At 45.5% G+C, this 26389-nt stretch overlaps 1 protein-coding gene across 8 annotated transcripts in view; it reads right to left on the bottom strand.

Moving 5' to 3' along the window:
- Positions 1 to 26389, bottom strand: part of Oamb (Octopamine receptor in mushroom bodies) — a 785439-nt gene that overhangs the window by 356054 nt on the left and 402996 nt on the right. For all 8 annotated transcript variants that reach the window (XM_065426755.1, XM_065426749.1, XM_065426751.1 and 5 more), the window contains one exon: positions 8615 to 8731. The gene's annotated coding sequence lies outside the window, so the exon portion shown is untranslated. The remainder of the gene's footprint in view (positions 1 to 8614; positions 8732 to 26389) is intronic.

Genomic DNA, 26389 nt, shown 5'->3' on the forward strand with positions numbered 1-26389 from the left:
TTTATTTCTTGTTCACTTGTGCGTCTAAAATGAGTTGGGCCCGTAAGCGAAGCCACTTAGAGACAAAAGAGGATTCAAGAGGGTAATTAGGTTCACTGATTGCTTCCCGAATGAAACAGCAAAAAAGAAAGGAAGGGAAGGGGAAGCGAAAAGGGGGGAGGAAGAAGGGGGTGGGCGAGGAAGACACGGGTATATACGGAAGAAAACGTCAGCGCTCCGTGTTTCCGGTGCAGAGGTTCTTTCGCTCTGTTTTCTTTCCCCGTGGCCGATTAAAGACGCCCTGGTGACGTCGTGCCCCACATGCCCCGTTTGGTCCTTGGGGTTTCGCAGGAGTGAAACCAGAGGCAACAGGCGGCGTTTGTTGTCATTCGAGACGATCGACCTACTTTCACAGCACGGCTTGTTGGAATAGCAACGCAGCTCGGACGTCGTCCGCCAAGACGGATGGTACTGATGTGAACGTTGTGCTCGGTTCCCTCGGCGGTGCAACGTTGACAAAAGACGTCGTTGCACCGTGCGCGAGAGGTGTGTATACGCAAGCCAGCCAGTTTTCAAAGACGGAAAAAAACAAAAGTGCTTAAGTTACAATACGGGCGGCTCAGAAGAGAGGCAAGCCATTTTTTTGTTGTTTGTTTGCAGTTAGTTGCGTGCGGCGCAAAGCAAGTAAATCGAAGAACGTATACGCGAAAAGTGGTTCCCGTTTTCTCAAATCAGTCTCTGGCGTGACGCTGCCGACAGTGGCGGCGACAGAATTGTCACAAATGCCCCGCACTCTCAGTATAATCCACCGTAAGAGATGTTTACTCCCCCGAAGTTCCTATACTGATGTCAAATGTTTCCCGTAGTGGGTAAATATGCGCATTTTAACAGGTCGCAGCGACTGCGACAATCAGTTCGATTCCGAAAGTTGCTTTCTCGCAGCTCGATATGGTTCTCATGTTTAACTGTATAAACATTCGGAGCTTTACTCGGCAGACACATGGCGTAACGACGTCCGCACGGGGAACGATCGGCAGTTAGTGTTTATTTGGCAAATGACTTTTGTTACTGTAGTGCGAGTCTTAATGTATCCTTCTATATCGCTCACTCCCAATGCGGCAGCAGTGCGCAGACCGGAGAGAACATCTCGGCCACCAGGCAGCGTCGCTTTTTGCTGAGTTCGGCGTCTTCCAGATCACGGCGCGTCACCCTTTTGTTTGACGCAGCGACCCATCGCTCCAGCAGACGTACGGCCATTTTTGGCAAATGTGTCACGTTCGCTCGCCCTACTCGGGAGGCGACAGAGCTGTGGACGAATCGGAGTCGGCGAACCGCCTGCGAAAGGCGCATCAAAGAAGCGAGTCTGCGGAGACGGCTCCTTGTCCGCTGTGTAGCGACCGCTGCTGCCTATGACAGAAGCGGCCCGAAGCCGTTGCCGTCGTATGCATCCTTGAATCGGTTTCCCAGCTCCGTCAAAATTTCTCGCAGTAGAGGGCCTTTCTGCTTTCGAGTTCGTGCACTCCTGAATCGAAAGTTGGCCATCTCCTGCTGCCTCACGCTTTCTTTCTGACGGAGGCAACGGTTAAGCAGTGCGTTAGCTTTCTGTTTCTGCCTGTGTCGGACCACGCTTCTTGTGCTCGCATCTACGCCTAAGCTGTGTGCTCTTTTAGAGGCAATATTGCAATACTGTCAAGCCACACCGCAGGAGCCGCGATAAAAAAATACAAATAAGAGCAACGTGAGGATCCCTTCGAAGCATGTCATTTTTCAAATCGGATGACGTCGCAGCAACCGTATAAGCCGCGACTCAAGCGCATAGCCACGTACTTTCCCGCAGTTTGTGTCCTATGGACGCGTGCAGCTATAACTGAAGCATACGTGCGTAATATAATACGAGATCGAGCCAGCAAGATCGAGAAACACACAAATACAATACATGAATAATACCAAGAGAGCGTTGTTAACCCATTTCTATCATCATTTAGAATCCATTTCGGACACTTGCCTTAATTGTGATGGGCTTCTATTTTACAACTTATTCCCTTAGGGTATTTGAAAGGCACAACCTATGGTTTAAAAGACGTTGCGAGGGTTTGCAACCCATGTAAAGGAAACACTCTAGACCAAAGCTAAATAGAACATGCAGGTTCAAAATGAGAGGAAATCAAAAGACTCCCTATTATGCTTCGCTTAGTCTGTTCACGTGCAGTCTTAAAGCCTTATGTTGATACCCACTGGCACAATTTGACAGAAGAATCACAAAGGAGAGGGAATTAAAGAGAGCGAACCAACGCATAACAATGGACAAACTGAGTAAGCGTTGCTCCTTCTATACGATGACCGATAGGGCTGTCTTTTACTAATGGCTCAAGAAAAAATGAAAGTTAAACACCGTAAGATAAAAAAAAAGGGAACGTTCAGCCGCACCCAGTAAGAAAAACTCAATACGAATGTATAAAGCACAATGCCGTCACGAGAACAGCGCTTATAAAGATGTAGATTAACGTCCTTTCCCGTTTGTTTGGTTTCCTTTCCGGCGCTGTTTGCTTATAGCTTGGCTTTTTCTCTTTTTATTGATATTCACGGGAGCCTTCTGTACCTCGAATAGCAGTGATCAGCAAAATACGTAGAAAAATGCGTGAAAATTCATAATGAAAGATTATTACGCGAATAAGTTCACGAAGGAACCCGTGTTTCCTTGAAGTCAATGTAATTAACATTTTGTCGGCATTCTGTGGCTTCGAATTTCGCACTCTGCGGCTCCTTTATGCGCGCTTTTATGTTCAATCATGGAAGATGGTGTTTTCTTTTTTTGTGTGTGTTGTGTAGGAACGTTCAGGTTATCCGACGAACGAGGCCAAATTGAGCCTAATTTTAAAACACTATAGTTACACTCACGTGACAGCGCTGCTTGTTCGAAAAAATTACGGGAAAGAAAAAAAAAACTTCTTCGTGGCAATGCTGAAATTGCCATATACGACAGCTCGTTTTGGTTTCATTAAAAAATATCGCAGTGTGCATTACGACCGTGAAAGCGACTCGCAGTGCTTAGGAAATCAATTAAAATCAATTTCAGTTTACTTTTCTCATATGGCGCATAATAATGACTGGCGTCGAGAAAGGTATAATGAAGGGCAGCAGTTAGTGTAACGCAGCGACATTCCCCTGCTCCCACCTTTATATTTATTTTATGTCAAGTGGACGGGGAAATACAGAAGATTCGATAAAAGAGCAGAGGGGGGTAGAATTGTAGGTTGTGGTGAGGATACGGATGACAAGAAAGCAATGGGCAAAGCACCGGGTGTTCTGCTTCGTTGTGAAGTAATATTAAAGAGCTCCTTTACCAAAACACATGGAGGCACGCGACAAAGTTATGCTGTGTTGCATTACTATATATATATATATATATATATATATACAGTAAAAGCTCGTTAATTCGAACCGCAAGGGGAAGCCGCTTCAGTTCGAATTAACGAAAGTTCGAACTAACGAAAGTGAAGGAGAGCAACAGTACACTGCGATTTGGAAGCAGTAGGGCATGTCAGAAATTTGGCGAGTCAAAAAGTGATGGCGAGTGCCGCGGGCACACGCCATCTTGAAGTCGAAGCTCTGGGTCCGACTGTGCCACACCACCAATGTCCACCGAAACGAACGTTAGCCGAGGCTTAACACCATCACATTGAATCGCGACGGCCGATACCTCCTAAGCTGAAAACAGACGTACACAACCGATGAAGACTGCCGAGATAAAGACGCTGAACATGTGAAGGTGGCGAAGGCCCCGAATCGTTGGTTCTTAATTGCAAGCGCAGCTGCGACGTACTTGATTCGCTGTGTTACGATGGCGCTTGCCGTGCCATCTCCGCACAACATTAGCAGCTGTACAAGATTTGCAAAGCCTCTGAGATTCGCAACGGGCAAGAAGTCTCGGAGGTTACGTAGAACGGAGAGGCAGCAGCCGCCGCTGCCTTCTGGCTGACCCCGCGTTGGTTAGATTTTTTTCCGATTTTGCCTTCTCTCGCCGTTCTCTCCGTTTCGGAGGCAATACAGCCTTGTGTGTAGGCAGTAGGCGCTTTTCTCTGGCCGTGTGCCAGGTGAGCGTAGTTCGAATTATCCGTGAGGGAACCTTCTCGCGTTCGAATTAACGGACTTTTTTATACATACACTTCTGTGGAGCTTGGCCGGACCAAATCGTACAGTTGGAATTATCCATAAATTCGAATTATTGAAGTTCGAATTAACGAGCTTTCACTATATATATGTATATATATATATATATATATATATATATATATATATATATATATATATATATATATATATATATATATATATATATATATATATATATATGGTAACAAGTCCCACCAAATGTAACGCCTTTCTGTAGGCGCAAATCGGGCTGGAGGCGCTATACATGGCAATCTTACCGTAAGGTCTCCTTTGAAGTGATACACGGTGAGGATTGCGCATGAAGACGTCCTCGTAAGTGTGTGTCGAACGCATTGCAGAAAAAAAAAACAGAAGAGTGGACAATGGGGAGTGGCACATCGGGGCACCACATCCATTTGTTTTGCTGCCGCCAGGATTGGAGACAGAACGAACGTCGTTTGCTGCTTTAATGGGAAAATCATGCGTACTTTCCAGCATAATTACTCAATAATGAGCCTATTATAAGTTTGTACAGCTGGTATACAATTTAGAAGAAAGAAGACGTGCTGCACGAAATATGAAATAAAACCACATTTGAATGCGCGCGCCCACTAAACGCTTGCTCATTTGAAAGCCTTCCGCGTTCGGACATAGTAGGCCGAGTTAGCGTTGTTTCTTAAGAAAGAAATGCGGGAATGACGAAGGAAATTCGACGAAAGGAGCAGTTTGATCAAGAAACAGATAGAGAAGGAGAGTGAAAGCGGTTGGGCCACACTCACGACATCTCAGACAAATTTGTTGTGGCTGGAATAGCTGAAAGCTATTCTGTGCAGGATACCGGGTATGTCAGGCGGGCGACCGCATTTTGCTTAGTCCTCTTCGAAAAAAAATTAGGCCTGTAATCTGCACGCTAATTCGCACAGACGATCTTTTTGGGAGGCAAGAGAGTGTCAACTAAATTCGCAGCTTTTGCTCAGCGCTACTGGGAATTATAAATATTCGCTTCTAGTGCACCTGTCTGGGACGTGCTGTCTCAGCTCGCCTTAGACGTACTTGTGGCCGTTCAGTACTCGCTTTGCAACCGATTTAGCCGACGAGGTCGTCTAGCTCGGCTGTCCTATGTTCTTTTTCATTTCGTATTCACGACGATCGAAAGGGCAGGGTGTCTGGCGGGTTGCTTAACTTGCTGGTTTCAACTTTGTGTCGTATTGAACTGTTTCTTGTAGATCTTTTAAAATGTTATTACGCACTAGAAATTCTTAAGCTGTTGTAACCGCGCGCTGGAGCTTTCCCAGTCTCTCTTAATTCTCTCGGGTTTGCCCCAGTTTCACTTTCTTCCGAAGAGAACCTTTACACGAATGGCTACGCGTCAGCTCACTTAATGCTTACATTCGTTACGAAACTAGAGTCAGCTGCCGCCTTCTTTTTTTATGCTATTTGTTCTGGCTGTTTCAACCCTTTCTGCACTTTATACAAAGCAGAATAACGACGAATCATCTCAAAAATATATCAAGCAGTGTGCCGACACCGCTGTCTAAAATGGCTTTTTTAAAAAGTTGCATCACATGCCTTGTCCTCTTCTAGAGATGTAAAGGGTAGGGAAAAAAACGCAGAACATAATAAAAAGTTGTACATTCTCGGTTTAATTCCTTCAGCACAGTAAAGAGGAGAAAAACAAACAGCAAAGGCGACGGAAAGAAATATTCTATCCGATGTCAGTGTAGTATGTTTTATCAGTGCTAGTTTTTTTTCTTACAAGAAGGAAAGGAAAGAAAACACGCGGCGGCAAACCATTGTTTATCGTTAATCGACTGTGGGGATTCTTCACATGTTCATGAATGCTCCCTACTTTTTAATGGTCGGGCACCAAATGTTTCTTTGCGTGATGATACGGCGAGAAAGCGTATTCATATGTGCGTCACTAGATTGCTGTGCACCATCAAACATGAATGAGCAGAGATTTTTCACTTACTGGAAACTCTATGCGGCGCTACTCCAGCAGTGTCCAGCGTTTGCGGCTCCTTTACATGGTAATCGGAGTATCCATATCTTATCTCTCGGCAGAGTAGGATAGTGATGCAATTACTTTCTTTTCAGTATTGGGCCGTCTTAGTCAAACGTTCTTGAGGCTCTTCGTGCGCACGATGCTTTGCCGCGAGTGGGCCAGCGGAACGAGAGTCGCGCTTCGCTTATGCGAGACTTCACGGGAGCCGTGGTCAGCGAGCAAGCGGTGCCCTTCCAACTGAGCAACTTTGCCGCTGCTGCTACACTTCACTTCATGATGAGTGTAGCTAAATGGCGCAACAGTTAGTCAGACTGGGTTTAGCGGCGCAAAAGCGACTAAGGATATATGCTGCGCCAACCACAAGTTGTTATAAAATAAATCGAAACGTTGCAACAAGATTTATTTCGCTTATAGCCTGAAAAAGAAAGACTGGTACACAATAATACATTTTTTTATTAACGCCTAGCAATTGTATTAAGCTTGAACATGTCCATCAGCGATGTCGTACTGAAGGCATCGTTTTTTGTAAGGTCATCGACGATACGCATCCCTGGGATCGGTCAGTGTTTGAGAGAGAGATCCATCTGTAAGAATGCAATGCTGATAGATGCCGTTGTGTCGAATAATAGTGCATGTGTCTGGAGTGAGCAGGAGTTACAGTTGCTGGGGCAGTGGATTGACCGAACCCTTCCCTCCTTAGCAATGGCTTCTTCGTTCTGCCCTAAAGCCAGAGGCACATCCGAGTGGGGACATATCGCCACAGATAAGTGGCGTTGAGACAAGCTCGATAATCAAATGTGCAAATTGATTGCGCACAGACACAAAAAAAGGCGAGGAGGTGGAGATGTATAAAGCCTTGCTATGACAGCCTTTCGATCACAGTCCTCACATGGTGACAGCGATCAAAGTAATTCGTAACAAAGCGCTATACGTGCATACAGGCAAGGCAAAGGCAACGTGACGCAAAGTAGTAAATCGTTGGGTTAGTTGGTACTAGATGTTGAGCAGCATTTTCTTCAACTTATCTAGCTACATTACCGTAACACCTTAGCGCGCTTTCTTTTGCCCACCGCGTGCCGTTATTTCCAATCTACTGTTTTGTCTTATAATTCTTTCCGGATCAACTTAGCCAGGTGAATGGTGCTGCTGCCACACAAAACCCGCTTCGTTCTCAAATTAGCTAAAGCATCAAAATTTCTGAAAGCACCGACTCCAGCTACGTGTGCCAACTCTTGTGGAACGAGCAGCAAATACGCTCAGCTAAAGCTTCCTGATAGGGTAATTATCGTATACTTCGCTTAAAAAAACGTTATTTATTCATCGCAACCTTTACAGGCATATAAACAAGTAAGTAAATAAAAACTGCGTCCAGTTATGCAACTTTTGGAAATCTTACGTGGCAGAAAAAAAATTAAAAAGAAATTATTCGTTCAACATCCGGAAACTTTGCATGTTCTTTCAACTATCTCATAGTAACGGCAATGCGACAACCTTCGCATTTTCATTCAGAATGAGTCTTAGGGTAGGCCACGGAAGGAAATGCATCCTAAAGAAAGCGGAAAGGAGGGGGAGGTACTGATGGGGAAGGCTCGTGACCTTTGGCATCAATAAATATTGCCTTCAACATTTACAAATTTTCTGAACAATTCAAGAACTCAACGGGGCATTCCTTCCTCTCTTTCATTTTTACCATTGGCCGAGGTATACTCGAGCCGTTGCATAAGAGCTTCCTTTCTTATCTTTTTTTCTCAAGCAGGTGCCTCAGTCAATATCACCGGAAGTAAAACACTGGTGGCATGACAGAAAGGAGCCACCGAAACAAGAAGCATGTCGCAACAAGCGATTCTCCGAAAGCCCCATCACGCTCTGACGACACATTTCCGGTGTGCGGCGCTGAATCAACGAAGTTAAAGACAAACCAAAACCTCAGGCAAAAAAGGCGTGTCCTGGAAAGAGGAACGCCCACAGGAAGATCAGGCCGCGTGAGAGATCCTACCGCTGGAGATATCGCTGTTTGTCCGGACAAATTCAAAAGCACACCGTGTTCGGGCTCGATTTGTGGTCTAGCTGGTGACCGCGCGCCACAATAAAAATTACAAAGAAAAGAGAAATAAATAAAATACGCAAACAAGAGCAGAAATCTGGGAAGATCGCCTTTCTCCCTTTTTCGGGAGGCAATTCGCGAGCAAAGTTTCTCGGCTCTCGGCGCCAAAGCAGCAGCAGATGTGCGCGTCTGGCGTCCCTCTCCCCCCTGGACAGGGCCGCCCATCCGAGGCAGGCCAAATCTGAGGTCAGACGTTTTTGATCCGGATCGAAATGTGGCCTGTCCAGGGTTATTAATCGATTGACCGGCTTGCCGGAATAGCCGGCCGGTCACCCGATCAATGTCCTTAGTTAGAACAGCAGCGCGGCGGCTTAAACAATCACAAGCGCGAGCCGCGCCGATACCGCGGGTCGCAGAGCACATAAATAGCCCACCAAGTTTGCAGAAGCCACGTAAGCTTCGATCAGCTGGACTCGAGGGCCGATCCCGCGTAGCGGCTGTAGGCTGGCGTTCTCCTCCTCCTCCTCCTGCCCCGGCAGCGCTATCCGGGCCTGCGAGGGAGCAGATAGCACGAGTTACACGGCCGCCGCCCATTACGAGCGCAACGGCTCGATGCGGGCGCTAAAGGAAACGCCTGCCCAGCGCCACCACTGTATACCTGCACAGCCCACGGGTGCCTGTCACTGCGCTGCGCCGAGCTCAGCGAGCTGCCCGCATGCGCAGTGTGCGACCTCTTGGGCGGTCCCGAAGCAATCGGGCGCGAATTTCGCCATCCTTCCAGAACACCCTCATCACGGCACGCCAAGGCATCGACTGAAAGCGTCGCCGAATGCCTTAGACAGGCGGACAAGTTTAAAGAACTTGCTAATGCGAAAGCATTGCATGTCCTATGAGGCAGAAAAGCCAGCGTTGTCCGCAACGAGTGGTACCAAAATTCAATGTGACGTCATCAATGTATCGTGTCACGTCGTGGTGACAGAGATGATAGGAAATGGTATAACAACGTGAATCGGTATTAATTATGGGTAATTAATGTAAATTAAGATCTATTAAAATGTAACTAAAATGTAAAAGCAAAAGACACCGCAAAAAAATTATGACAAAGGAAAAAGAGAAGTCCACTTGTCCAAACGCTGGCTTCGGCTTTCACCTTGGTCAAGTTTTACTCATCGTGCTATGTACACAGAATAGCACGGGGGCATATGTATAAAACCCTGGCCCTTGATTATACAACGAGAAGCCTGCGCCACATTCCTGAGCCAACGTCTCCTTTTTATCGTGTCAATAAAAAAAGAAGCGTTTTCTTACGTTTCCTTTGAAACAACACTGCTGCTTAAGGTTTCCTTAGCACAGAATATATCCGCGGGTAAACTAGGCCTCCTTGACCCACCACAGGCAATATCACTCCAGCATGCATTAAATTTTTGCAGCAGTTATTTTGTGAGCATTAAAAAATATTCTCTTTGTTTATAGGTTCAGATACGATAACATGTAAGATAACTAGCCAGCCATTCCAAACACACACCAACGAAACTCAAGCTATTGTGCAGAAAGGAATAGTGTAACTCCTTGGAATCGCGATAACTCATTGATGCGAGAGCATTTGAGCACAGCCATCTCTCTTCTCCAACGCCCATGTCGTGTTACTGATCGTCCTAGATATTGTTTGCCGCGGCTGATGCGCATCAGAAACACTTCAAAGTGCAAAAAATGTGTTTACAAAATGCGGCTGTCACAATGCTTTTAATTGACCGCTGAAGAGATACTCTGCTCATGCCATTTCCTAAAGGAAAGGAACTAAAGGAAACAGAAAGTCCGGTCACGTAACAACACTAAAATGAGGGCACATAAGAAAGCACGGAATAGATTGAAATGAAGGTACATCAACCCAGGCATTAAATTGGCCAAAGTCGGGTTAAAAAATCCCATAGAATGAGCTTATCACATTGAAACACTCTACTCAATAGTTTCCGAGAATATTTCTCGCATCTAGAAATCGTTGAAGGGCCAGTAATGCTCGTCTTTACAGTGAGTATGTTGGCCAAGGACCTAAGATCTTCCTGAGGCTGAAGGGCCTGCGATCTAATGCCACTAAATCAAGTGCTAAGCGTTGTCTGTGTGTGTCGTGTCGCGGACATTCTAGCAGAAGATGCTTATATCTTCAACCACTTGGCCACATTTGCATTCCGCACTATCAGCTCATGAAACTTTATGCAGGAAGTGTGTTGTGTACGCGGTACCGAGTCGCAGACGGTGAATGAGCGTTTCAATGGCTCTGATTGTATTTAATGTGGACGAGATGTGAAACTGAAGCGATGGGTCACCGTGAAACAAATCTTAAGGTTTAGAGTTCTGATCAAACCATGTCACTTTGCAAACACGGATTGAGATCTGCCTGTGCTCAATTCGCCTTGCGTTAGAGGGAGACCATGTGTGACGTATTTAACATGCGCTTGTCCAGCTGCATTGCCTGCTGCAACATATCCAGTAATACTGCAGTGGCTAGGTTTCCATTGTAACATTATTGCGCGATTCTCTTCACTTACTTTTGTGAGTTCTTTTAGTGTCTCGTAAACTTACGCCATGTTTTTGCGAATTGCTGATGTCACCATGAAGTGAAGACAAAGCTGCCTGCGAGTCAAAACGCATGAGCCATTGTTCCCCTGTTTGCATTGAATTTATGTATCGTAACAAAGGCAATATTGCAAAACATTTCTGCTGTTGATGTTGTCGTGTGAGATCGTTTAAACGTCTGTATCTTATTCCATTCTAGAATGACAAAAGTAGCCGTAGAGCAATTTGTTTGGCAAGAACCATCTGTATGCGCACTTGAATGTAGACAGCGTATCGAAAGTATGTCTGGTATAACACTTGTTGTTGTGCTGCCAGCATAAGCATGTCTCGATTGCGAATAATTCCTCCAACCGAAAGTTCGGTTTTTGGAGAGATGAGTCACTACATGGAGGGTAAGACATATCTGAGAACCGAAATTCGGTATGTGGTAGCAGATTTTTCTGCACCTGAATCACCGTATTGACGTTCGCCGTGTCTCTCTCAATAAGTGCCTCTGCAATTACTAAGGAACTCGAGGTTGCTCGAGGAACGCCTAAGCACACTCTAAGGCTCCTGGCTATTAATCGTTGGAGTCTCTCTTTGGATGAACTGGAGATTTCATGAATAACAGGTGAAGAATATGCTATCTTTTGCTTTATAAGTGCATTATGTACGTTTAGTGAGGATGAAACCGACCCTGCCCATGCCGTACCTCCTACACGACGAAGAACATTTATTATTGAGTTTATTCATTCTTCGAGTACTTTAATGTGAGAATTCCAAGAAAGTTGTTTGTCTAGTATAACCAGCAGATATTTGTGTCATTTTACTATGTTTAAAGCTTTCCCTCAAGGCACAGCTCAAAATCCTTTAGATATCTCCTGGTGAAGGGTAGCACCGCCGTCTTATTGTAAGAAAGTTCCATTCCTCGTTAATAATTTATTCACAGTGTTTAGGTATTCCTCTAAAGTTCATTGAACAAGGCTGGCACATGAACCACGTACACAAATACAAACATCATCCACATATAAAGAGTAATGTAGATTATGTGGAAGTCGCTGTCGCCGTGATGTTCCGTATAAAGTACAAGGGCGATAACACCATCACGGTGCCGTATGCAATACGCGTGAGTGAAGGCACGCGAGAGAAACGGATGCTAGCGGCTCAATCTGGCGCGCGCGTCTTCCGTGGCGCGAAAGGCCGCGGGAAAAAATTGGAGGACGCTTTAGCTTCGCCTTCAAGAGTGGAACGCAATAGCATTATCGCACCCCGTTCGCACCGCCCACTCATTCGCTCGGCATGCTCTTGAGTCACACGAAGACATAGTTTTCATATACAACACTTTTAAGTCCATAGCACAACTTTTTTCTAATTATTTGTTCCAGGAGCACCCCGCAGACGCATGATTCCTCGCCAGCAGCACGGCACACATCGCAGGGGACGCTTTCCCACCAGACGCGCTACGGCGCAGCGATCACGTCAGAGGCTGCACCTATGCACCAATGCACCATCGGACGCTGCACCTATAGGAATCGCGCTGTGAGCGGAAAGAGGAGCTGCGTCGCCTAAACACGAGGGTTCGAGTGACGCACGCTGGAAGTTGGAAGGGCAGAGAGCGAGAAAACTGACGATCGCGGTTCGACATCGCGCGCCATATATGGAGGAAAGCGGGGAGGCAGCGCGAGAGGGAGAGGGGTGCGGCTTCGACTCCACCAGCAATTGCGTACTTTGCACGCCCGCGCGTAGTCGCGCGAGCCGTATCTTGAAAGGGAACTGCAGACGACTCGTACCTTTGTACGCGCTGTGTTCTCGACGCAGTTGCGTTGAAGCGATAGACCGCACGAAGGTCACTTCGCTCACTGCTGCTGCCGCTTTTGCTCATACAAGCATTTTGACAACGACTGTCCGCGCTCATCGAGTGTGATGCGTTCATGTTTGCTTGTGCGCGTTGACACGATGCTTGTTAATTGAGTGAGTAAGCGAATTTTTCCACTTTTATACGGCCAATTGAACTGTTATCCTTACTTCGTATACATGGCTACTAATTTGCTATCGCAGTCGATGCTTCGCCTTTCGGGTGAAACTGCGACTTTTTAGAGGCAACAGACCTGCGCAAACGGGGTTGCGCCGTGTTGTTCGTTGGGCAGCACGACGTGATCCTGGGCTCTGATAGCGTGAGGTGATCCTGACGAGCTAGGATCGTGTGTCTGTGTTTTCTTCCCTCTCTCTTTGGGATGACACCAAGATGAAAGAGCAAAATAAATACTTAATTAAATGAATATGTGCCTCACTCTGCGATTTACGGATATCTTCAAGGGCGATTAGCCACCTTGCCCCCGACTGCTGCTGATGTTTATTGTGAGGTAGCTGTAGCGAAATCGTGGAGCAACCCGCCTACATACTCCGGTCTGCTAGGCGCACTTTGATTGATTGATTGATTGATTGATTGATTGATTGATTGATTGATTGATTGATTAATTGATTCGGTCCCAAAGCAACACAGGGGTTATAAACGACATAGTAGGGGAGGGATATGAAATAATTCGAACAATTTAGGTGCCGTTAACGTGCACCGAAGGCTCGATAAACGATCGTTCTTGCATTCCGTCCCCGTTGAAATGCGGCCGCCGTGGCCGGATTTTGAACTCGCGTTTTATCGCTCAGTAGCTGAAAGGGTCACATTGAGCAGCATTCGCCTAGCAAAACAGGGGACAGACGCCCACCACCGCCGGTCCCGTGATAACCACCAATTCTGTATTTGTGCTATACCCGTAGGGGCGCTATACGTGTTCCAAGTGACGAACGCAGCCCGTCCACGAATTCGCGTCGTCTGTTTGGTATTTGTTTTTATCATTATTCTAGGCACGCGTTTTGCGAATTGCCGGCAGGAACCACGTCTGTCGTCGTGGCCGTTCCGGCGGGGAACACTCCGTTGTTTCCCTGGGTGCTTGGAAATAACCGAACTCTTTGAATTGTTCCCTCTTGGACACCAAGGGTTTGAATTCACCCTCGAGAAAGCAAAGCGTGGAGTGCTAAAGTGCACGTACTCATTTCACCTATATCCAGCCAGCTCACACAGGATGCCTGCGCAAAACGAGAGGGATGAAAGACCTCACCAGACGTTCATTTGAGGGATCGCCCGACGTTTGTGCGCAGGCGCGAGTAAGAGCGGGCGCGAGAGAGAAAATCTGGGGGATTTTGCTCCTTGAATATATGACTCTGCCTAGGCATTACGGAGGAGGTTTCTCAGTGCGTGTTGCATGCGTTCGTCCCTAGGCTAGCCGGCATTGCGGAGTGGGGTCGAGTTTGTTTACGCTCGGACGCTGGCTGCTGGCGCGGCGAAATAGGCGAAGCAGCGGGCACTGACACCCCATTTGGCGACCGCTGTGCCAGGCAGACTGCCTTGCACCTACGGCGCTCGTGCTAAGTCAATCGTGCCGAACCATAGCTTTCTCGCGCCTTATGGCGATGTACCTTGGATATAACATTACAGACGTTTTCGTGGAAGCAGTAAGGACCGTAGTAGAGGCCGGGCCGCATATATTGAAAATCTAAAAGTCAGAGCGCCTCAGCAACCGCGTTTAAACGCAATTGGGTGAAACGCTGCCGGTGATGCTCGACGCCCCTGCAACCGCTATGAGAATACGTCGCGTTAGCCTAACGGCTCTTACTCTAACCTAACCTAACAAAACGTTAACCTAATCTAAGTTAACCTAAGCAAACGTGGCCGAAACGAAAAGAGAATGATGTTCACGGCGTACTCACTGCGAGAATACGCCGCCCCACCATAACACCTTTTACGCTAGCCCAACCTAACCTAAGTTAACCTAAGCGTAAGCTAACCTAACCTAACGTGGGCGAGACGCTAAGCCAATAATGCTCACGGCGTGATATGAGGGAGTCCCGTTCAATCGCGGTTGCTACGCGGTTGCACTCGGTTGCACTCAAATGGGACCATTAAAAAATGCTCTTGAAAAGACGTGGACAGCAGCATACGAAAAGCCTGGCAAGATCGGAGATACTGCACCAGGAGAGCAGGCCGGGCCTCTACTGCGGCCTCTATTGCTCCCCCGGGAAAAATTAGTGATTTTTAAATTTTTTTTAAGGTACAGCGTCGTAAGGGGCAAGAAAATAGTCAGGCATGACTGACTGAACACCAGCGCCGCAGGCGTGAGAAAGTCTGTCCGACGTACCTTCAGACAGAGCGATCCCCAAATCGGGCGTACGTGCCCACTGCCTCACCGCGCGGGCAGCCAGCGTCGGAGCGTAAACAAACTCTACCGCACTCCGCAGTGCCGGCATGCCTAGGGGACAAACGCATACAACACGCGCTAAGAAAACTCCTCCGTAGTGCCTAGGCAGAGTCATATATTCAATCAGCAAAAGCTCCTACATTTTCTCTCTCGCGCCCACCACCTCCATCCGCTGTCTCCTGCACATCTGAAATTGCAGAGGTGCAGAGGTCTCAGGTGCTAAAATATTCATAAATAAAGCGTGAACGTCTACCAGGTTCATCTTAAGTGCCCGAAGTACGCCACTAAAAGAACATAAAAACCGAAAAACTAGGAAGATCGCACCGGACATCCCTTAACAATACAAGATTACTTGGACGGTGGTGAGCGAGTCATTGTATCAAAGGCGAGCAGTTTGTCAAATGTACGCGTGTTCGGTTCGAATAGCGACATGTTCTAATCGAGTCGAATACGAATATTTAGAAATATGGATTTAGAATATCAAATCTTCTCTTATATATAAATAAAGTAAACTATGAAGCACGCGCGTAGTCTGCTTGGTAAAAAGAATGCTACAGAAATTCTGAGAATTGTTTACTAATGCGTAAGCCCTCTTTGGCCCATCTGCTGCTTCGATTTTGCTTAGTTATTTTGGTAGCATATGCATGTTTACCCATAGCTACCACTCACCTACTATTACACTACTATAACGATTACATGTGTTAACTATGTCAATTATGCATTTATTTTGCAGATATATCGTAGCAACTGCGCCGAAACGCCGTCAGAAACGTTTTTTTCTGCCACACCACAGCTTTATTTTTAAATTTTATTGTTATTTTCCTTCTTTTATGACCTTGACGCGGTGACAGCAACGCCACCAGTTTTATTTTTCTAACGCTACCAATCATCTACTATTTAACTATTATAGCGATTACATGTAATAACTTCTTTATTTTCCTTTTATTGCGATAGAAATTACATGGACACTCCAGGCGCATTTGCCCCGTCGCCGTGATGTCCTGTATGAAGTCTAAGGGCGATAACACAGAAGCCGTGCGTCGTATTGGTGGCGAGGATTTACGGAGTCGCCACCTGTCGGAAGCGCCTCCCTTGCGTGGTATGAGAGATCACGCGGCGCGCTCCTCATAGGTTTCGCTTACGGCGCTCAGTAAAAACACCACGCGGCAACCCTCCTGGGCACTTTTGTAAGTACTCTCAAAACGACGGAAGTTTCTTACGGTCCAAATAATAATCTTGGGCAAAGTGAAAGCACCGACAGAATCGCTTACAAACGCTATCTGTTTACCGAATGCGTACAGTAAACGCCGCTGCGTGCGGTCGCCGCGGAGTCCCCCGAACCGGTTTCTTGCGTGAAAAGTAGACAAATCCTGAGAGCAAACTATGTGAAATATGTTCTTATAGTGGGCTGTCTGTATAACCGAATGAATCATAATAGATTGAAGCCTCAATGCAGCGATCACAGTGACCGACTAGGCGTCTGCATGCATATCCGCGCACAATGTTTTGCTTTCGCTGTGAGCGCGTTTCCCACTGTGCTGTGCGCTTTAGGCCGCAGAATATGACCATTAGAAAGTACAGAAGCAACCATTGTTGCGTGGACGCTATCAGAGCGGTTCAAAAATAATTTCGTTATAGAGACTCCGACGCCTACCGCGACTGTGATGTGCCGTCGCGACGAATCAATCTTTTTTTTTCTAGCTTATTGGACGTTTTAATATTATTTCTCATGTTGCGTGGCACTGTATGTTTACTAGTATTCTCAGCGCACGATTTCTCGCTGCTTCTGTTTCGTAATCCAGTGCGGTAATTCATAATGCAAACATGACCATGTGCCATATTTTTTGTTTTTTTTTTAATGTCTTCTTACCGCTCCCTTTCCATTCCAGTGAACTGGCCAGTATCTAGCATCAACAAGTTCGTAGACCAAAGTGTCATGGCATTGGTCGGGCAGCGAGCGTGGGCGAGCGTCTCGCTGCTCGTTTTCTGCTACTCGCCGAACATGGCAGTCCCGGCGCCGTAGCAAAAATCCTCTTCGCGTCTGTGCTTGCTGCATACCCGAGTTATGGCCGATGGCTGTTTGCCGGTTCTATGTTTTGTGAGCCAAGCTTCACGCAGCTTCTTGTCCTGCGGCTACGTGTGAATAAGGCTGACACCAGGCTCCGTTGCGTACGTCCGGCACTGCGGCACCGAACAGTAGCCTACCATGCTGCACGGCTCCAAAGGCAGCCACTACCTATTATAGTGCTTTCAAATGTTGTCGAGCAGACACGCAAGGCAGGAAAGCCTCACCTCTTAATCAGAACCGCAGCACAGCTGGGACTTTTAAACTTTAACTTCGGCGCTTCCGAAGCAGCCGACGCCGCCGCTGTGTACACGTGATCCCTCATGCCACGTCACGCCGACGGTAGCGCCACCTTTTCCAGTGGTGGAGCTCGCCCCCAGTACTGTACGTGCGAGTGAAAGCACGTGAGCGAAGCCGATGATCGCGGCCACACTGGCATCACGGACAACCTGCAAGCCGACAGGGCAGCTCGAGGATTCGTACATAACCGAGCACTCATCACGCCGGCTGCAGAAGACCTGGACCCTGTCGACCTCGAGTATTCAGCCATCGTGAACTACCACAGAGGGCATCGCTTGCGATATCCACCACCCCATCGAAACCTAACGACAGAAGAAGCCGCTGCCTGGCGTAGGCTCCACACAGGCACTTACACGAACCTACACATATTACATCGGATACACCCCACAGCCTACAGGGACGAATGCCCATGGTGTGGGGCCACACCAACACTATACCACATTACGTGGGAGTGCACACAACACAACATAGAACACCCAGACACGAACACAACGAGGCAGCAATGGGAGGCACTGCTGTCCAGCTCGGCCCTCGACGACCAGCTCAAGCTGATTAAGAGAGCTGATAAGATGGCAAGAGCCAGCGGAGCCCTGGACTAAGGTCCCCGACCATTAGCGGTTTTTCTGATTATTCTTTTAATAAAGTTTGTTTATCTATCTATCTATCTATCTATCTATCTATCTATCTATCTATCTATCTATCTATCTATCTATCTATCTATCTATCTATCTATCTATCTATCTATCTATCTATCTATCTATCTATCTATCTATCTATCTATCTATCTATCTATCTATCTATCTATCTATCTATCGCGGCTCAATCTGGCACGCGCGTATGAAAAAAGCGGAGAGCAAGCGCGCCGTTTTACCAGTAACGTTGCAGTTTTCCTTCGTGCCAAAGGCCGTGGGGGGATGGAGGGCGCCGTAACCAGTTTCTTTAGTTTTTTACCATTTTTTGTTCTAACGCTACCAATCACCTACTATTGCACAATTATAACGATTACATGTGTTAACTTGGCCAAATACACATTTATATTGCAGATTAAAGGCGCCAGGGGACAGCCAGATGTTGCTGGAGTACTCGCCAAAGAATGCTTACGCATTAAAATGCCTCATTTGTATCCTCTGACACATGCATGTAATGCCGTTCATAAATGGACATGGTCAACTCGGAAGCTACTAAATAGCAACTGCTCTCAGTTATCTGGCACACCATCGCATTACACTAACAGAAAAACTGAACAGCGTCTCACGAAATGCAAGCGAAGTATTCTGCTCGTTGAAAGAGATAAGTATAATACCGCAATGATGCGCACTGTAATGTTAAAGAGTTGCAAACAAGGGGAGACAGGAAAACGAAAACTTGCTTCGCTTAAACCTAGATAAGAAATTCGCAGGCAGCCTAAATCTGCTGCTGTTGCCTAAAGGACGGGAATTCCAGCACGATGGCTACGAATTATTCTGAAGTTGTCTGTCTTATGCGCTCGCTCAGAAACTGCGGCCTATGCGCAACAACCGCGGCTGTCATCTAGGAAAGTCATGCTGAACAGTCCACACTTGTATCGGCCTTCCTTTCCCGAGGCTGTAATCTTTTATCGCTTATTTTCGCAGAGAAACTAATATTTTCCGGCAACATTGAGTAAGAAACTCCGTAACTGAACACGAATCGAATAACCAAGACCGATTCGAATCCGATATTTCGAATATTTCGCACCTCTTCTCAAACAACCTTTTTTCTTGCGTATAATCAACTTGTATGTCTAAAGTGGCCCGCTTATGCAGTGTACTTTGATCTGGACTTGAACTGCGCTGTGTGTTCGAAACTCAAATCCATGTTTTTACGTGGAGATCACACTTGAACCAACGGATAACGGCTTCAAAGGATTGGCAGCACGCTTAGCAAGGTGGACAGAGATGTCGAGTAAGTTGTTCGTTGCCGCATTATCTCTATGATTAGTTTTATTGTCAGTTTGCATTTATTCATTATTTTTGTCATCCTGAACTATGTCATTTTTAAATTCTTATTTTATTTCATTTACTTTTTTTTTCTGTAAAACACCAAGAGACGGAGTAGCGGAGCTAACATCTACCTCAATCTTTCCAGAGAAGGCGATGTATAGCCGAACAGAAGGAAGTTCAGGCCACTAGAAGCTTAAAGAAAACCTGGAAATTTAATACACGGCGTTTAAAACACATAGGGCTCGCAATGCAGCTCTTCGTTTTCACAGTATATATCTGCCTAAAGGATTTGAAGATCTCGGCAACAAAAGCCACAAGGAAACCAAAGAGTCCGCCAATAGTCTCGCCATATCCGCATAATTTTTTTTTGCCGCAGAGTAAAAGAAAAAAAAATGTTGCCACAAGGAAGAGTAAGATCAAATTAATCAACATGCAACAGCGGAAAAATTTACAGAATTTTTGCAGGACAATATGAACATATGCACACGGAAGGTCCCAATTCCAAAAGATTATGCTGCAGTTGACGGAGAATATGAACACCTAAGAGCCATCCGACGCCGATCCGAAAGAGCTTACCGACGGAGCGGAAGTTTAGAAGAATACAGAAATGCTCAGAAAATACACAATGTAATGCGCAGACGAATGGAAAATCTAGGCAAACGGCGCTGGCGCGACTTCTGCGGCACGCTGTCTCCTCACACGGCTGTCCCACGAATTTTTCTAGTAATTCGTTCTTTAAGCGGACCTGTAACACAGAGCTTCCCATTTCGTGCTCTCGCTGTAGCACGGGACACGTGTGAAATAATAGTAGCAGATGAATTTTGTGAGCTTATTTCCAGACCTGCTTTCTCATCGCAATGTGCAGAGTTTGATATTTCAGTAGTGTTGGCTAAGCGCAAAATTACTGCTTGCTACTGGGCCCAACATCCTCAATTAGATCATACTTTCACATTAAGCGAGCTTCAATGTGCAATTGCATCATGTCGCCAAAAGTCCGCTGCTGGGCCGGACGGCATTACGTACAATATGCTAAGAAACCTCGGACCGACAGGTACAAATGCTCTCTTAGACATCTATAATAACTTATGGATAGAGGAAACTGTACCTGACTCTTGGAAAGTCGCTCGAATCATACCAATTTTAAAACCTGGTAAGACGCCCTTGTGCCTTGAATCCTTCCGCCCTGTTAGTTTGACAAGTTGTTTATGCAAAGTAATGGAAAAAATGATTGACGCGCGACTTCAATGGTGGTGTAATGAAACGAATGTGCTGTCCAACTACTTAGTAGGTTTTAGAAAACATAGGTGCACAATGGATGCAATATTAGATATAGTAACCTGTGTGGAGCACGAGCGTGCACGTGGGAACATGACTATAGCAGTATTCCTAGACATCAAGAGGGCATTTGACACTGTTAGTCACGTTCATGTTTTGCGAAGCATGTTGGAACTTGGACTGTCTGGCAGGTCCTTGCGATGGATTTCTGAATTTCTCTCAGGTCGCAAAATCTTTGTTCAGACGGGTAAAGGAAAGAGTGCTGAACATGTTGTCAAACAGGGAGTACCACAGGGAAGCGTACTCAGCCCCTTCCTTTTTAACTGCGTCATGGCTGATTTACCAAGAAGGCTGCCATCAGAATTAAAATTTTCACTGTATGCAGATGATGTGTATATTTGGACATCTGGGTCTAATGCTCAACTACTTCAAATGGCATTGCAAGACGGCATAAATATAATCAACAAATTTTTGAGAGAGAGAGGAATGGTACTATCACACGCAAAGACAGCTGTACTGCCCTTCACTGGAAGGCAGTTAAAAAATTTCACTCTTAATCTGGAAGGACACCCTCTAATGATTGTCAAACAGCATCGATTTCTAGGCATAATACTTGATAGGCAGCTATCCTGGGCACCCCATATAAAGAAACTCGAAAACGAGGTCAATGCCGTAGTGACTGTACTTCGCAGACTTGCCGGCACATCATGGGGCGGATCAGTATCGTCCATGCTGACTGTTTACAATGCATTAATACGACAAAAAGTTGCGTATTCCGCGCCCATCTTACACGGACTTTCCCACACTTCAGAAGAGCGACTTCAAAGACTTTTAGCTAGAGGACTACGCCTATGTCTAGGAGTTCCACGAGCGACTTCTAGTTCTCTTGTAATAGCTGAGGCTCGCCAATCACCATTTCCAGTTATGCGAACTACAGAAACATGCCAGCATTATTTCCGTCTTCAAACCCAGCATAAAAACCACCCATTGGCTCTAGACATAATGAAACGAGATAAAAGTTATGTTCATATAGAAATTCAAGAAAATCTTCACATATTGCCAAGAAATGAATTTTGGAACTCAGACATCGAATATCCTCCATGGCTGCTTACAGTTCCAAAAATCGAATTGTCAGTAGATGGGATATTCAGCAAAAGAGACATGTTCATTCGAGCTGCTCAACAACTAGCGCTGTACCAGATATATATGCGGTATTCAGGATACACACACGTCTATACAGATGGCTCCAGTACAGCAACCTCTTCAACTTCATCATTCATTATACCACACCTCAACAAACAAGAATCATTTAAGTTAACTCGTGCGACTTCGTCTACAACGGCTGAACTGTTCGCAATCCTAGGTGCGATAAAATTTATATTGTCAGTAAGAGATGCGCAAAAATGGTAATTTTCAGTGATTCACAGGCGGCTCTAACATCACTCTGCAACACAAAGGGGAAAACATTCAGTGACAGTATAATATATGAAACACTTAAAAACCTCACAAAGGCAAGCGAAGCGAAACATGCAATAGCATTCCAATGGATACCAGGGCATTGCGACATTCCTGGCAACACAGCAGCCGATGAAGCAGCACGACAAGCACACCTCATAGATGATACATCTCCGCTCCCAATATCAAAGGATGAATTGCGCTGCATTATAAGGACAACGTCTCTAAAAATGTCTAGAAACACTTGGTTTGACCAGAATTCTAAGAGCTCGGACTTATACCATATTGATCCATTTATTGAATTCAAATTTTCATTGTCATTAGATAGAACTATGGAAACCCTTATTCATCGATTAAGGCTAGGCACTGCCTACACAAAGCATTTCTTACACAGAATTGGCCGTGCGGAAACCCCCGAATGTGATTGTGGATTTGTAGACGAAGATATATATCACCTCCTTCTAGATTGCCCACATCACGACACACCAAGAAGCCGACTTAAATCAGCGCTAATTAAATTAGACCGCAGACCTTTCAGTTTAAGGAAAATTTTGGGCCCTTGGCCAACAACGGCCTTGCAGAAGAGTGCTTTAAAAGCACTAAAGAGTTTTCTTGAAGACAGCGGCATTGCTGGAAGTTATTAGCGCTTTCATTGTTCTCTTCATTTCATTGTCACTGTGTATATCCATCTGTTTGTGAATTATGTTATGTTGACTGTTCTGTTGTGACTGTATGTGATAATGCATTTACATAATGTATGTACCACCCGCTGACTAGACAATGTGTTATTAGGCGGAAATATCTTTTGTACTTTTGAGACTTTCATCTACATAAGTGTGGAGACATATACATTGTATTTTGTATGTACCATGTGTTCCTTACGTCATGGTGTTCCTGTGGAAACGCTGCGTGATAAGTCATGGTGCTTGTGTGAAAAGACTATTTGATATGTAACCTTGAACCTTGTACGATGTGTGACGGAACCACTCAAGAGATGAGGAGTAGCCGGCGCCTTAAATTGTGCGCCAACATCTCCTTATATCATATCAATAAATAAAAAAAAAGATATTCTTTCTATCTCATCAGAACCAAAAAAGTGTGCCTGGTTTTTCTCTCACATGATATCTAGTCGCTAGGCTAATTTTGCAAGCTGTACTGCCCATCCCTTCTAAAAACTTGTCGTCAATCTTATGTACATTTTTTTTTTAGATTCATGTTCGACCTACCAACTTTTGTAGTGTTGATGTTAATCTGCTGTTGCAACTCTGTAGCGCAATATATGCGTAAACAAAGCGCTAAACGTAGCCGGTGGTTCTCACCGGCGAGGAATAATTTGACGGTCATATTGTACACTTCATGAAAGCCAAGCTGCATCAATGAGAACAGATCGAACCTGCAATTATTCGCCAAGGTTGCGTTTGTACGTAATGTGCGCGATTTAAGGTGCTCGTGAATTTGGAGGCGTGCTTAGTGATCCCACCAGCGAGTGGGACACAGGCTTGCGATTCCACAACCGAATCACAATTACACATCCGTTTGTGTGAGCGAACAAAAATTGAATAAAAATGAGAGAAAGAATATCACATCCACAAAAAAAGAGAAGAAAGAAATAGGATGAACATCTTGCCAACGAAGTTCCATGCCGCAACAGCATGGATACGAGGAGATGAAGATTAAAGTTACGGTGGGCGTTATTTAGCTCTAATTTTTTTCTATGGTGCGCCGTGAAGTGCAAAAAAGACTATTCCGGGGAATCTCGATACTTCCTTTCAAAAATAAAATCAGTCAAATAAATATGACAAATAAACGAAGTCCAATAAAAAAAAAGAAATAAACACTATTGAGTGGAAGCGGATTTTATGCTCTCTGACATTTGCTCACGTCGTGGCACTTAAGCAGGAGCTTTATGACACGCCAAACCGATGTGCTCGGCCAATAAAGTCGCGTGTTTCTTCTACACATTGCGACGTGCCAGCTTCGACCGCGGCTCTTTGTTCGCTTCAAAAAGGAAAACATCTGCGCGTGCTATTGCTCGCCCTGCGAGCACAACATGAAAATGTATGGAAACGCTTCAATGACAAATCAGAATTGTAGATCAAGACCTTTGTAGTCGAATGTGTAGCCACATGCATACGAGGGGACCCCGAAAGGACAGTGGGCTGGCGGACGCGAAGAGAGCACGCTTGTAGTTGCCATTGAAAGGGGAGTCTTTCCTTTCTTGAGCTAATATTTTCTTTTTTTTTCGTTCTGTATATTTTGAGGACTCAGAAGGAAAAAAACGAGAAGAAAAATATGCGTCATCCCATCTTCAGCATGTGTGCTGTGTGGACAACAGCGGCGTTTTGCTTCTTGTGCGAATGCCACCAGCGCAAAGAGAAATGTCACCGAGTGACATTGGGAAAATTCGGCTGTGTTCTTCCTCATTGATTTTAGACGTCTGGAACGCAGATGTGGCCGCATTGGTGGTTCAAAAATGAAAGCGTGTTTGCGTTCGGTATCTCAGGTTCAGGAATTGCGGACATGCGCAACCAGCGTCTCAAGGAGTCATGGTATAGAAACGCATATTTTCCATCCGAGAACGCGGCTTCTTGAAGCAATAAATATAAATAATCGCACAGGCAGTAACAAAAAATGATATCTAGGCGCTCAGAGCCACGCATCCCATATAAAACAATGCCATTTTTTTACTGCCAGTTGTCCATCACAAACAGCATGTGACGTTAAAATTATGGCTATCCGTGAAAATCGCCAAATTTCGCAGCCATTTAGGTATACTTGAGGTATTTGAGGTATTTCATGTATTTCAACTGGTGTTAATGCACCCTGTAGCAGCTACCGTATGCGATGAGTCATGTCACCGCTGTAATATTTTTTAGAAATGTTGTGTTTAATTTTTACTGCTCTTCATTGTGTTTTATTTTTAGGACTTTTTCTACCAAAACTGGCTCACCTGGTGTACCTGGTTATGTTTCTTTTGTAAGTTTGTTATTACTTTTGCACTCTTGTTTCATTTCTGTATTTCAACATGACTTCTGAATTGGATATTTTAATGAGATAATCATACATATTCTGTACGCATCAAAGTTTCGTTTCGTAGCTGACCTATTGATTTATTGTCGCAGCAAAGGGGCGGGGGGGGGATGCGTGCCAATTCGGTGGCCTGCAGCCTTGTGAAGCTGTTGTTCTGACAGCTTTGTCTGCTGGCCTTCTGCGTCTTGTATGACTGGACATGATGAAAAAAGTTCTCCTTCTTCCTCTTCTTCTTCTTATTATTATTATTAATTAAGCGCATAAGTGCGTGGTTTCTGAAAAAGATAAGTAGGTAAAAGTTATCTTAATACTTTTTTGCGAAGTATCTAGAAATGTGCCCAAAATGGCGGTTTTCGAAACATAGTAACAAACTTTAGCGCAAAAGTGAGCCGTGTCAAATGTCACTCCTGGAAGAAGTAGCTGAACGGTTTGTGTTATGTACTTCAACCGGGGATGACAGTCGGCAATAAAATCAACGTTAGTTCTCTGCTTAGATTCGAGCACATGTGCACGCAACCTCCGCCCCCCCCCCTTTTTTTGTTCTTTTCTTTGCCCAACTTCGCTGTTTAGTTCACCGATTGTTCACATGCTGTGGTCTACAATGTTGTTTGTGGCAGCGCGGACAATAACAAAATTCTGAAATAATATTTTATATCCGATTGATAAAACATGTGAACTAAAGGGGGCGTCCAGAATCTTGGGGCATGTTTATGCTACCGGTTTTGTTAATAGGTGAAAGGTAATATTTGCAACAGGCCGTGGTTGCTTAGTAGCTATGGTGTTCGGCTGCTAAGCTGAGGTCGTGGGATCGAAGCCCGGCCACGGCGGCCGCATTTCGATGGGGGTGAAATGCGAAAACACCCATGTACTTAAATTTAGGCGCACGTTAAAGAACTCCAGGTGGTAAAATTATTCCGGAATCTCCCACTACGGCGCACCTCATAATCCGATAGTGGTAGTGGCACATAAAACCCCTTAATTTAAGTTTTCATGTTAATTTACAGCCACTCGGGAGAAGCACGAAGATAGAGAGGAAATCCTTATGGAGTTTCTCCTACCGAAAAGCCCGTACGTGTTTTCTTTCCAGCTTGGTTCCACTGTCGAGTAGGTGCCATGTTTTTCCTTTTCATGAAACTTCCCCCACTTTTCGGATTTCTGGAGAGCTGATGTGCCATATTTAGCGTTGCTATCCTTCGAGCTGTGGATGAATTTGGCCTCGCCCCGCTAGCCCACTGGCTATAAGAAGGTAGAGCGATTACCCCGGAAAGGTGTCGGCCTAAAGTTCGATCTCCCGGGCCTGGACAAGGTATTTTCTAA

Source organism: Dermacentor albipictus, chromosome 1 (genome assembly GCF_038994185.2).
Source record: "Dermacentor albipictus isolate Rhodes 1998 colony chromosome 1, USDA_Dalb.pri_finalv2, whole genome shotgun sequence".
NCBI lineage: Eukaryota > Metazoa > Arthropoda > Arachnida > Ixodida > Ixodidae > Dermacentor > Dermacentor albipictus.